This window comes from Taudactylus pleione, unplaced genomic scaffold (genome assembly GCF_031769625.1).
Source record: "Taudactylus pleione unplaced genomic scaffold, aTauple2 ptg000408l, whole genome shotgun sequence".
Lineage (NCBI taxonomy): Eukaryota > Metazoa > Chordata > Amphibia > Anura > Myobatrachidae > Taudactylus > Taudactylus pleione.
This window is the reverse complement of record NW_028284810.1, coordinates 8,203,180-8,214,163: the sequence shown is the minus strand read 5'-3', so window position 1 is coordinate 8,214,163 and position 10,984 is coordinate 8,203,180.

Below are 10,984 nucleotides of genomic sequence, written 5' to 3'. Positions count from 1 at the left end.
GTTCCAATTATTCCCAATGGGGATTGCGATCTGAACCAATTTACCAATCTATGAAAGTGTAGCTTATTTGAGCTTGGCTTCATTAAAATGGTGATAGCATCACCAGAGAGGGATCTTCTGCTCCATCCTCGGCAGGCTCCATGCTTCTCCCCTCCTGGCAATCAGATTTTTCTTATGCGCAGGTGTCCTAGCCCAGATTAAAGGCATTGCAATAACTATTACGTTGCTCATTAATTAGTCTTACACTCCTATACTTTACACTGCACTGTCACTCTTTTTCCATTTTTCGTGTGATGCCCTGGGGGGGTCCTGGGCTGGGGTTTTTCGGGGTGCACTAGCAGTCCCTTAGTGTTAGGGACTGCTAGTAACAGAGAAGCTGTGACGTGGCCTAGCAGCTTCCCATGTATTTGCAAATGCATGCAACTAATATCTCTGATTTCTATGACCATATAGTTTTCATATATTGTTGCAGGTACTATTCAGTGTGCTGAGGAACAATAGGGGGTTAAACCCCCCTCCTTTTTCAACTATTACATTGCTGCCAACCTCTCTGCCAGGACAGGCTCTATTGTAACCTTTATGTGATATTCAGGGATAAGAAGTGGCATTTTTTTAGCACATGCCAGAAGTGCCCAAGGCCAGATGGGCCGGCCCGGCCAGAGCTGCTGAGGAGGGCCCGGGAGGCAACCTCCCCCTCCTTGGTTCCTGGCTCTATGACTGTTCCTCCTCTTCCTTCACCAGCGGCCCTCCTGTTACTCACTTTGGGTGTGGCCTGCTCCTGGCGGCTCCTTTTGCGGCACAGCGTATGTGACATCATACCGTCATCATGCCGCGGCTGAGTGCATTGAGGAGCTGCGAAAAGAGGAGCAGGGGGCAGGCACGCAGACATAGAAGGTGAGCTGCTGCTAGAGGGATGGGGGGGGAATAAGCTACTGGTGGGAGAGGAGACAGGGTCAGGGAGCTGCTGCTAAAGAGACACAAGGGGAGCAGGGCCGGTTCTAGACATTGTGGCGCTTAGGACAAAAGTTCCCAGTTACGCGCCACTCCCCCCCCCCAAAAAAAAGAAAAAAAAAAAAAGAAATAACTTTTTTAGATAGCGTTCCCCTGCGCGCCGTTCCGGAAAGAGGCCATGTCCTTGCGGAACACCCCTAATTCATCACACTGTGGGGCATGCCCAGCACTTATGGAGGTGCTGGGCTTCCCCCAAGCTCTCCCTCTCATGGCAAAAAATTGCCATGCGCAGTAAAGCACCTTACACAGTATGTCTTACACAATAATGGCCTTTATAACACATTATGCCACACGCAGTAATGCCCTTTATAACACATTATGCCACACGCAGTAATGCCCTTTATAACACATTATGCGACACACAGTAATGGCCTTTATAACACATTATGCCACATGCAGTATGCCTTGTATAATACATTATGCCACACGCAGTAATGCCCTGTATAATACATTGTGCCACACACAGTAATTACCTTTATAATACATTATCCCCAATTCAAATTACACCACACAGTAGTTCCTTATTCATGTAATGACACACAGTGGTGCCCCTTTTACATAATGCCCAAAATAGTGTCCCTTATACACAAAGCCCACAGTAGTAGTGCCCCTTATACAATGCCCACAGCAGTTGTGCCTCTTACACAATGGCCTCAGTAGTGGTGCCCCCCATGCAGTGCCTCCATTAGTAGTGCCCCCAGTGGTAATGCCCCCTTTAGTAGTGCCCCCAGTATTAATACCCCCTATAGTAGTCCCCCCAGAAGTAATGCTCCCCAGTAGTAATCCCCCTATAGTAATGCCCCCATTAGTAGTGTCCCCATTAGTAATGCCCCCAATAGTAATGCTCCCCAGTAGTAATCCCCCAATTAGTAATTCCCCCTATAGTAGTGCCCACAGTAGTAATGCCCCCATTAGTAATGTTCCCCAGTAGTAATCCCCCCATTAGTAATGCCCCCTATATTAGTGCCCCCATTAGTAATGTTCCCCAGTAGTAATGCCCCCATTAGTAATGCCCCCTATAGTAGTGCCCACTGTAGTACTGCCCCCTATAGTAGTGCCCCAGTAGTAATGCCTCAGTAGTAGTGCCCCCAGTAGTAGTGCCTCCCAGTAGTAATGCCCCATATAGTCGTGCCCCCAGTAGCCGTGCTCCCCAGTGCTGGTGCTTCTGAAAAAAAACCCCACAATACTTACCTTTAGCTACGCTTCTGCTTCCGCTGCCGTCCGGTCCGACCGCAGCTCCACGGATCTATGGGAGAGACATCATGACGTCCCTCCCATAGTGCTCTCTGCGGGAGTCGGAGCTCAGGAGTGAGCTCCAGCTCCTCGGATCTATGGGAGAGACATCATGACGTCCCTCCCATAGTGCTCTCTGCCGGAAGCCGGAGCTCAGGAGGAAGCCGGGTGCCCACTGGTAACATATCTCAGCAGGTACCCGGAAAATGGAGCCTCCCTGCAGCGGCTAGCAGGGGGGAACGCAGTTTTTTTTTTTCTTCTGGTTTTTTTTTTCTTTTGGGACTCAGTGGCGCCTTCTAGGGGCCGGCTCTCCGTGCAACGGCCCTGTTAGCCCGCCCCTAGAACCATCACTGAAGGGGCGTTATTGTGTGGCATAATGTGTTTTAAGATGCATTACTGCATGGATGGGGAACCTCAGGCCCGGGGGCCAAATAAGGCCCACGGAATCATTTGGTCTGAGCCCTTTTTTGAGCTTTATTCTGCTAGCCTCATCTGGCTAGCATGGTGACTAGAATGGCACCCTGTAACCAGAATCTATGCAGCAGTGCCACCTGGAGCGTCCTTAGGACGCTTTAGATGGTCACACCACTGCCCTTACAGTTCCCCGGAGCATCCTCCAGATGCTCCGGGCATTGCTGTAATCACCTGTGATTGTGGACCCACCCTTGTGTGATGTCACACAGAGGGGGCATGGCCTGCACCAGGCCCGCGAAAAATGTTACATATATTAAAATAGCCCTTGGCAGAAAAAAGGTTCCCCACCCCTGCAGGGGCGTATCTTCCTATTTGCCTGGATGGCCCTCGCCACGGGCGCCGGCCGAGAGGGGGCGCCGTTGCCATCAGACATAATTAACAAATGATCACTGGTCTCCTGTTTGCTCTGCGCAGTGTGCCACAGACAGCTTGTCATTAATAAATGATCTCTGGTCTCCTTCTCTCTCCTCCACTCTTATCAGTGTCCTCCATTGATTGTTAATGTGTATCAGGCTTCTTATATGTCACATTATATCAGAAACATTTAAAATTAGAGAGACTAATTTTTTTTTTTTTTTTTTTCTAATATATCTCTTCTCCCACAATACCCACTACATACCAATCACCACTCACTAATTCCCATATGTCAACCTTGTAGGAAAAGACTGTAAGCACCACATGAACCACAATGCTCTATTCGCAAGATAATTTGCATATATGCAAATTATCTTGCCCACAATGCACCTTGTTTGTTATTGATGCCCTCTTTTCCTGTGTTGTTGACATATAGAAATTAATAAACAGTGCTTGCATGTAGTAAGTGTTATAACTGAAAAAATATAAAAATATATATATATATATAAAAAAAAAAGTATATATATATATATATATATATATATATATTGTCCCCCTATTTCTACAGGCGTGTAAATTGAACTACCCCCAGTGTAAGTACTAGTACATTTATCTTTTTCTCAGTATGGGGAATTGATCATGATCTTTATAGATTGTGTACACTCAGGTGTCAGGATTAAGATATAATCCTTATGGGCTGCTTTTATTATTGTGTGTGTGAGATAGCAATGGACACATGTGGGCGGTTTTACCACTGAATTATATGGCAGAGTTAAAAAAGCATAATGGAGTGTACAGTCCAATTTGAATATATGTAAATTATTTTACCCATAATGCATGTTTTTTTTTTATGCTATTTTTTCAAGCTTTTCCTGTATTTTTTGGCATTAGTAAATAGTGGTTTGCAATAGAGTAAGTTCTGTAAAAGATATATATATATATTAAAAAGACAAAAAAAAAATATTCTCCCTATTTCTACAGGTGTCTGAATTAAACTACCCCAGTGTGTGTTATTTTATTTTTTTAAGTAGAAGCAGTCATTGGAGGGGCCAGGGGCGCTCGGAACCCAAGATACACCTCTGCATTACTGTGTGTGGCTCTCACGCAGCTATAAGGGGCCGGGTATGCAAATGCCACGATCGCACTGTCTGGTGAATGGACGCCCTCTATGTCTTAGAGAGCGACGGCAGTGCGAACGCACGCTGGTATAAAGACACCCACTTTTCTCTCTTAACACACGTCATCTCCAGGAAGTGTGGGAACAATTGGAACCATCGAGAGCCATTGGAGCTGCACGCAGCACTTGAGGTAGACCTTACCCCACCGCAAGCACTGCGATCACTGCAGGCTGAAAAACAACCAAGTGACATGTACAATGACGCATCTTTGGTAATTATGCACATCCATAAAACTCCGTTTTGACGGCCAGACACGCCTGCGTTCGCAGTACCACTCCCCCGTTCACAAGCAACTTCCCCTGTTACCATCCACAAACGGCGCTGTCACTCAAAATAGCGTCCAGTCTGGGTACTACGATTCCCAATTGCACTGAGTGACGCAGGTATGCGCATTTTGACACATACGCATGTGCAAATGGGAAACTATCGCCCAAAGCGTGCGTCCGCGGCTTAGCGAGCGGGTCTGAATCAGGCCCTCAGTACAGGCCCCCTCCTCTCTCTGGCGCCATAATTTTCTCAGTAATTTTTACTGCAGAGCAGCACCCTGGAACTACGGACAGGTAAATATAAGACTAAATGGGTGCAGGGTCTGTGGTGTGGGCCCCCTGCCCCGCACCCATTATAGATACTCCCCTTGTGAATGGGCTCTGTGTGGCATAACGTGAATGGGCTTTGTGTGGCATAATGTGTATAAGGGACACTACTGTTTGGTGTAATTTGAATTGAAGGTACTATTTGGTAACGCCCCTTCCCAGTGAGTCCACACCTATTAGGTAAATGCCTTCCCTTTTCTTTCTGTGTATCCTACACCAATGAAGTGTCAACTTTAACTAACAGAATCAAACAAATACCAATTGTCTGACTATGGCACATGTTTGAATCCCCTGCAGAATGTCCTCTGTTGTGTGTATTTTAATACAGAGAATGTTGAATACTTGTATGTTCTAATATTAATTATATTTGTAGGAGCATAGACTAAGAAGTGGGAGGAGTCTATGTCAGGAGCCAGGTGCTGACACGAGGTGGGCCTGTGTGCTTTAAATGCCAGGGCCTATTTTTAATCCCAGTCTGGCCCTGGGCCCCACTGCCTATGAATTATAAATACAGCTGGTCCCACACGTTGTGTTATAACAGCACACATCAAGCTTGCCGCATACGTTGCGGTATAACAGCACACATCAAACTGGGCGCATACGTTGCGGTATAACAGCACACATCAAGCTGGCCGGACACGTTGCAGTATAACAGCACACATCAAGCTGGCCGCATACGTTGTGTTATAACAGCACACATCAAGCTGGCCGCATATGTTGCGGTATAACAGCACACATCAAACTGGCCGCATACGTTGCGGTATAACAGCACACATCAAGCTGGCCGGACACGTTGCAGTATAACAGCACACATCAAGCTGGCCGGACACGTTGCAGTATAACAGCACACATCAAGCTGGCTGCATACGTTGCGGTATAACAGCACACATCAAGCTGGCCGGACACGTTGCGGTATAACAGCACACATCAAGCTGGCCGGACACGTTGCGGTATAACAGCACACATCAAGCTGGCCGTATACGTTGTGTTATAACAGCACACATCAAGCTGGCCCGCATACGTTGCGGTATAACAGCTCACATCAAGCTGGCCGGACACGTTGCGGTATAACAGCACACATCAAGCTGGCCGGACACGTTGCGGTATAACAGCACACATCAAGCTGGCCGGAAACGTTGCGGTATAACAGCACACATCAAGCTGGCCGGACACGTTGTGGTATAACAGCACACATCAAGCTGGCCGCACATGTTGCGGTATAACAGCACACGTTAAGCTGGCCACACATGTTGCGGTATAACAGCACACATTATGCTGGTCGCATACGTTGCAGTATAACAGCACACATCAAGCTGGCCGCATACGTTGTGGTATAACAGCACACATTATGCTGGTCGCATAAGTTGCGGTATAACAGCACACATCAAGCTGGTCGCACACGTTGCAGTATAACAGCACACATCAAGCTGGCCGCATACGTTGCGGTATAACAGCACACATCAAGCTGGTCGCATACGTTGCGGTATAACAGCACACATCAAGCTGGCCGCATACGTTTTAGTATAACAGCACACATCAAGCTGGCTGCATACGTTTTGGTATAACAGCACACATCAAGCTGGCCGCATATGTTTTGGTATAACAGCACACATCAAGCTAAGTGGCAAACGCAGGATTTCCAGAGGGGGGTTTCCAAATGCCTGATTTTAGAGCGAGTGTGGCCAGTTCATGAAGAGGGTATAATTAGCACTTATCCAGCTTTAATATGCGTCATACAATGTGTATTGTGTTGCATAATTTCAGCATATACAGGACCAGCGATCACAGTAAGCCATTAGATGCGGCAGTAGGTCCATCCTGTCTGAGCTGAATGTTTTTTCTTCAGATGTGGGCACCATTCCTGAGCATTGCAGCAAGTCCGGGAGTCTGGGGGAGCAGCAGAAGAACTTAGCACTGCCCTGGACATATATGTACATATCGGTCTCCTTATGTACTGGATAGTGTATTATTATACAGTATTAATTATTAACCCTATTGATGGTCTATAGCAGTGCATTCCTAATAATGCATGTTTTCCACATCTCCTAGCTGGTGCACAGGTATATTTATTACTGGCTGACATGTTAAAAGATCCACAGTTGGTGCTAATCATTTCATTTGTGATACCGAGAAGAACATGTAGCGCTAGTAACATTCTATTATATTACTATTTCTATTGTGGTCATGATGTGTGCTGGGGAGGGGGGTTTCCAGGCAGACGGAATCCCCCCCTGCGTTTGCCTATGAAGCTGGTCGCATATGTTGTGGTATAACAGCACACATCAAGCAAGAGGCTCAATATTGCAGTATGTGTTGCCTAAAAAGACCACAATAATTAAACTTCAATTTGACATTTAGTTAAGTACAGGTAAAAAAACACGGCCTTTGTGTGGTTATAACCTGAAGTACCAAGTGGCAGAACTAGCGAGTATTAGGCCTAGGTGAAAAATATGCTTTGACCCACTACCACCAAGTTCACAATGTGCCATAAGGAAGTGCCCCCAGTTCTTAACATGCCCCATAATATTGTAACCAGTTCTTAAAATGCCCTGTAGTAACAGTCTAACAGTATTCAGAAACATCACCCATTTTCACTTACCTTATTTCATCTCATGTGATGAACTTGTGGTTCTCTGGGCGAGCTTCCCCTCAGAATGCAGAATGCAGGCAGATTCAACTGCAGTGGAAAATCTGAAATTTGTATGTCAAATGTACACCAGATCCTGCAGTGTGTGTATGGACTGACTGATATATCATGCTGTCGCATCTGCCATCGCTGGGTACACACTGCACTGTTTCCTCTGTCTGCATGCGCTCCCAGCAACATTTGTGGGCTTCTCCTGCTGCTTATCCCATCTCAAAGTGCACATACACATATTCAGACTCTCCTACACTGACGGCTCTACTCCATCCTGGTGTGCCATTCAACATGTCCCTCTCACACCCTGCTGCCTAATAGGGGCTGTAGTTTGCAGTTCCAGCACTGTATCTCTCACTGACAGGTCCTGGAATGAATGGCTGTTGGATGCACCGGTAAAGTGATATCTGGCAACAGTGGAGTATCAAAACTGTAGGTTCCAGCCTGTGAGACAGTGCACCCTTTAGTCCCCAGGGGCGCCATTGCAGCAGTGACGTGCGGTGAGCTGAATGGCTGGGGAGGTACACATGGAGATGGGTCTGAGTGCTTGGAGCCTGTCACACCCCCTACTCACTATAACTCTCCCCTCACTACACTAAGCTTCAGTATCCATAGATTCTTCTACCTGCATCACTGTGTCTTCTCCTGCTGCTGCTGACAGCTCCGATCTCTAAACACTGCAGGGCACTTCCTGGTCACATGACACATCCAAGGTGTCCATCAGTGCTCAAGGCACGCTCCCCATACTCAGAGGTAGGCCTCTATTAGCTCTCTTTCTGGGCAGCTTACTGCCCGTGGTGTGGCCCCGCCCCCAGCTCTGCAAGCAGTATCTGATTATACAGAAGAGAGGCTGAGCTGTTGTTGCCTCATCTCTCTCATCTGCCTGCAGTCCCAGGGAGCTCCACAAAGCTGGTGAGTGTTAACTATAAAAATGATTACAATAAGCAAAGAATTTTTTTTATATCAATTCTCAGGGAGTATGACTGGGGAGGCTCGGCCTCCCCTGCCTACCCTGACTGCACGTACTTGCATTGCAGAGCACCTGCTGCAATACCAGTAGTTTCACCCCTGTGACCTTACTAACAAGCCCTAGTCATGCCAGAAGTTATCCAACTTGCTCAGAGATCTGCCCGTATGTGGCCAAAGTACTCACAGTGTTCATTGGGAGATAACACAGAATGAAGCATAACTTCTGTACGAGGTTGTGGTGACTAAAATGCACAAGGTATCCTAAGAGTGGCTGTTAATAGTTTGTATACACATTTTGCAGTTCTAGCGTAGATAGGATTCTCCTTTATCCCAATATTCTGAGGGTTAATGGAATTAAGAAATTATAAAAAAATATTGATGAATATATTATGAAGAACAAAGCAAAAGGGAAAGGCAATCAAAGAATAAATATGTTTAATATTACATGGGCGTCCCGGGTTACGGTTTCACACTTATGGGAACTGTGCACATTCTTAGCCTTAGGGAACTTACATGACTTGAATGAGAATTATAGCCGAGGTAATTTACTACTAGCTTCAAAGTAAATGGGTTATTCACATATGAGCTCTGTAGATCATGAGTAGACATTATATGACATACCAGGTGTTGCTTAACTTTATATCCATTGAACTTTGCCTACTCTCACCTGGTAAGGTTTTTAGTAATGTCTAGATAATAGCATATCTCATCTAAAGTAAAGCATTTTTGGGGGCTATTTATGAAAATCCTCAATATAAGAGCCCATAATGGGGACGATCCCTCTCCAATGATTAGGTAACCTATAGGCTATAATGGCTACATTTTATGATTTTAAATTATGAGGATTGCGGTGCTGAGTGGTAGTTTAGTTAAGCAGGACATATTGTTTCAATCAGCCCAATACTAATATTTGCCTTAATTATGCTGTCTCCATCCACTTAGGTAGAACTGGTGGTCTCTAGGACCCGCCGTGGCTCTGTCAGGAGGTTTAACCACCGACATGTGCTACTGCGTATGCGTAGCTTCTCCGTGTGTCTTTCTCCTGTGGAGTCTATATCACATGGACATGCCCCTGAGACTCTTTCCAGCTATAGAGCCATATAAGGCTTCATAGGTTTCCCTGTTACCCTATACCACCACCACCACTTGTATCAAGGAGCGCACCACTGCACACTACCCGGGTGTATGCTCCATTATCATCTGGTGCACTATAACACCCTGCATGCCCTATCACTCCAGGCTGCAACTGACAACCTATTTCACCCTGTGTCTAAAGCCACCTGTATTCTATCTGGTTAATAAACCTGAAACCTGGTTAAGTTTCCTATTGTGTGGACTTGCCACCACCAGTAACAGGTTATCACATATCAAGATAAAGGTCTGAGCACCTTTTAGAAAATAATGGAAAATAGGTATAGGTAGAAATAGGCAGGTGTAGAGTATAAAGGACAAATAGATGTGAAGGTAAGTGCGAGGTTTGGTTAAGAGAGCTAGGTGTGGACTTAGGCTCCTAGCATGTTATGTCTAGAGGATAATTGAGGAGAGTTATCAGACAGTAGTGTGCAGTATCTATATCTGCTATTAGTCTTAGTGAAGGAGAGAAAACAAAATTTCAGTATGGCTGATTTTGAGGATGCGCTGCCCCAAATGTGTCCCACAGTGTCAGTAAGAGAAGAGTGGTTTCATTCTGTGGGTTATTAATTTCAAGATAGTGGTGGTAGCTGCTCAAGGCAGGTTGAAATCCTTAGGTGCTTGGCGGTCAAGTACAAGGCTGGTCCCAATCAATGAAAGGAGCACAAGGCATCGTGATTTCAAAAGAAGGGGATCATGGATGAACAGGACAGAGCGGTGAGCCAAGCCAAGTGCATACTGAAGCAGGGGCAGAACTATGGGAGACCATGGAGGCACCTGCTGCCGGGCTCCAGCTCTGAAGGGGCACCTCCTCCATTGTCCACAACATTTACCCCACTTATTTCTGTAACTATGTACCCGGAGTGTACCATCATGGCCGCCCAATACATGGCACCTCTTCTCGACACCTGAGAAGCCACCATACATTAGTGGAGAGCTCTATGTCAGACCATCAACTGCCATCTCTGTCTATCTATAGCCTGTCTGCATGCGAATTGCTACATTACAGTGGCAGTGACAGGGGGGCACAGGGGCACCAAACTACAACTTGCCTCCGGATGTCTGGGATGGATTTAAGGCACTGTTCTGAAGAATAGTGGTAGAGATGCAGTGTCTGGATATAGAGGTGTGACTGCAATGGCTCTATTAGGGCTCTATTTATTAACATTATTTTTACTAAAATAAAGTGAAAAAGGGTGTTTTCACACCCTTTTCACATTATTTTAGTTTCACCTAAATTTACTATAGGGCAATTGGATTAGAATTCGTAAAATTCTACTCCAAGCCCTAATTATCACATATTTTTAGTAAGCATATCACATTTCCCATAATTGTAATGGGAAATGCGATCTGCCTGGGATATACTAAAAATAAAATGTGAAAATATACCGGGGGAGACCCTG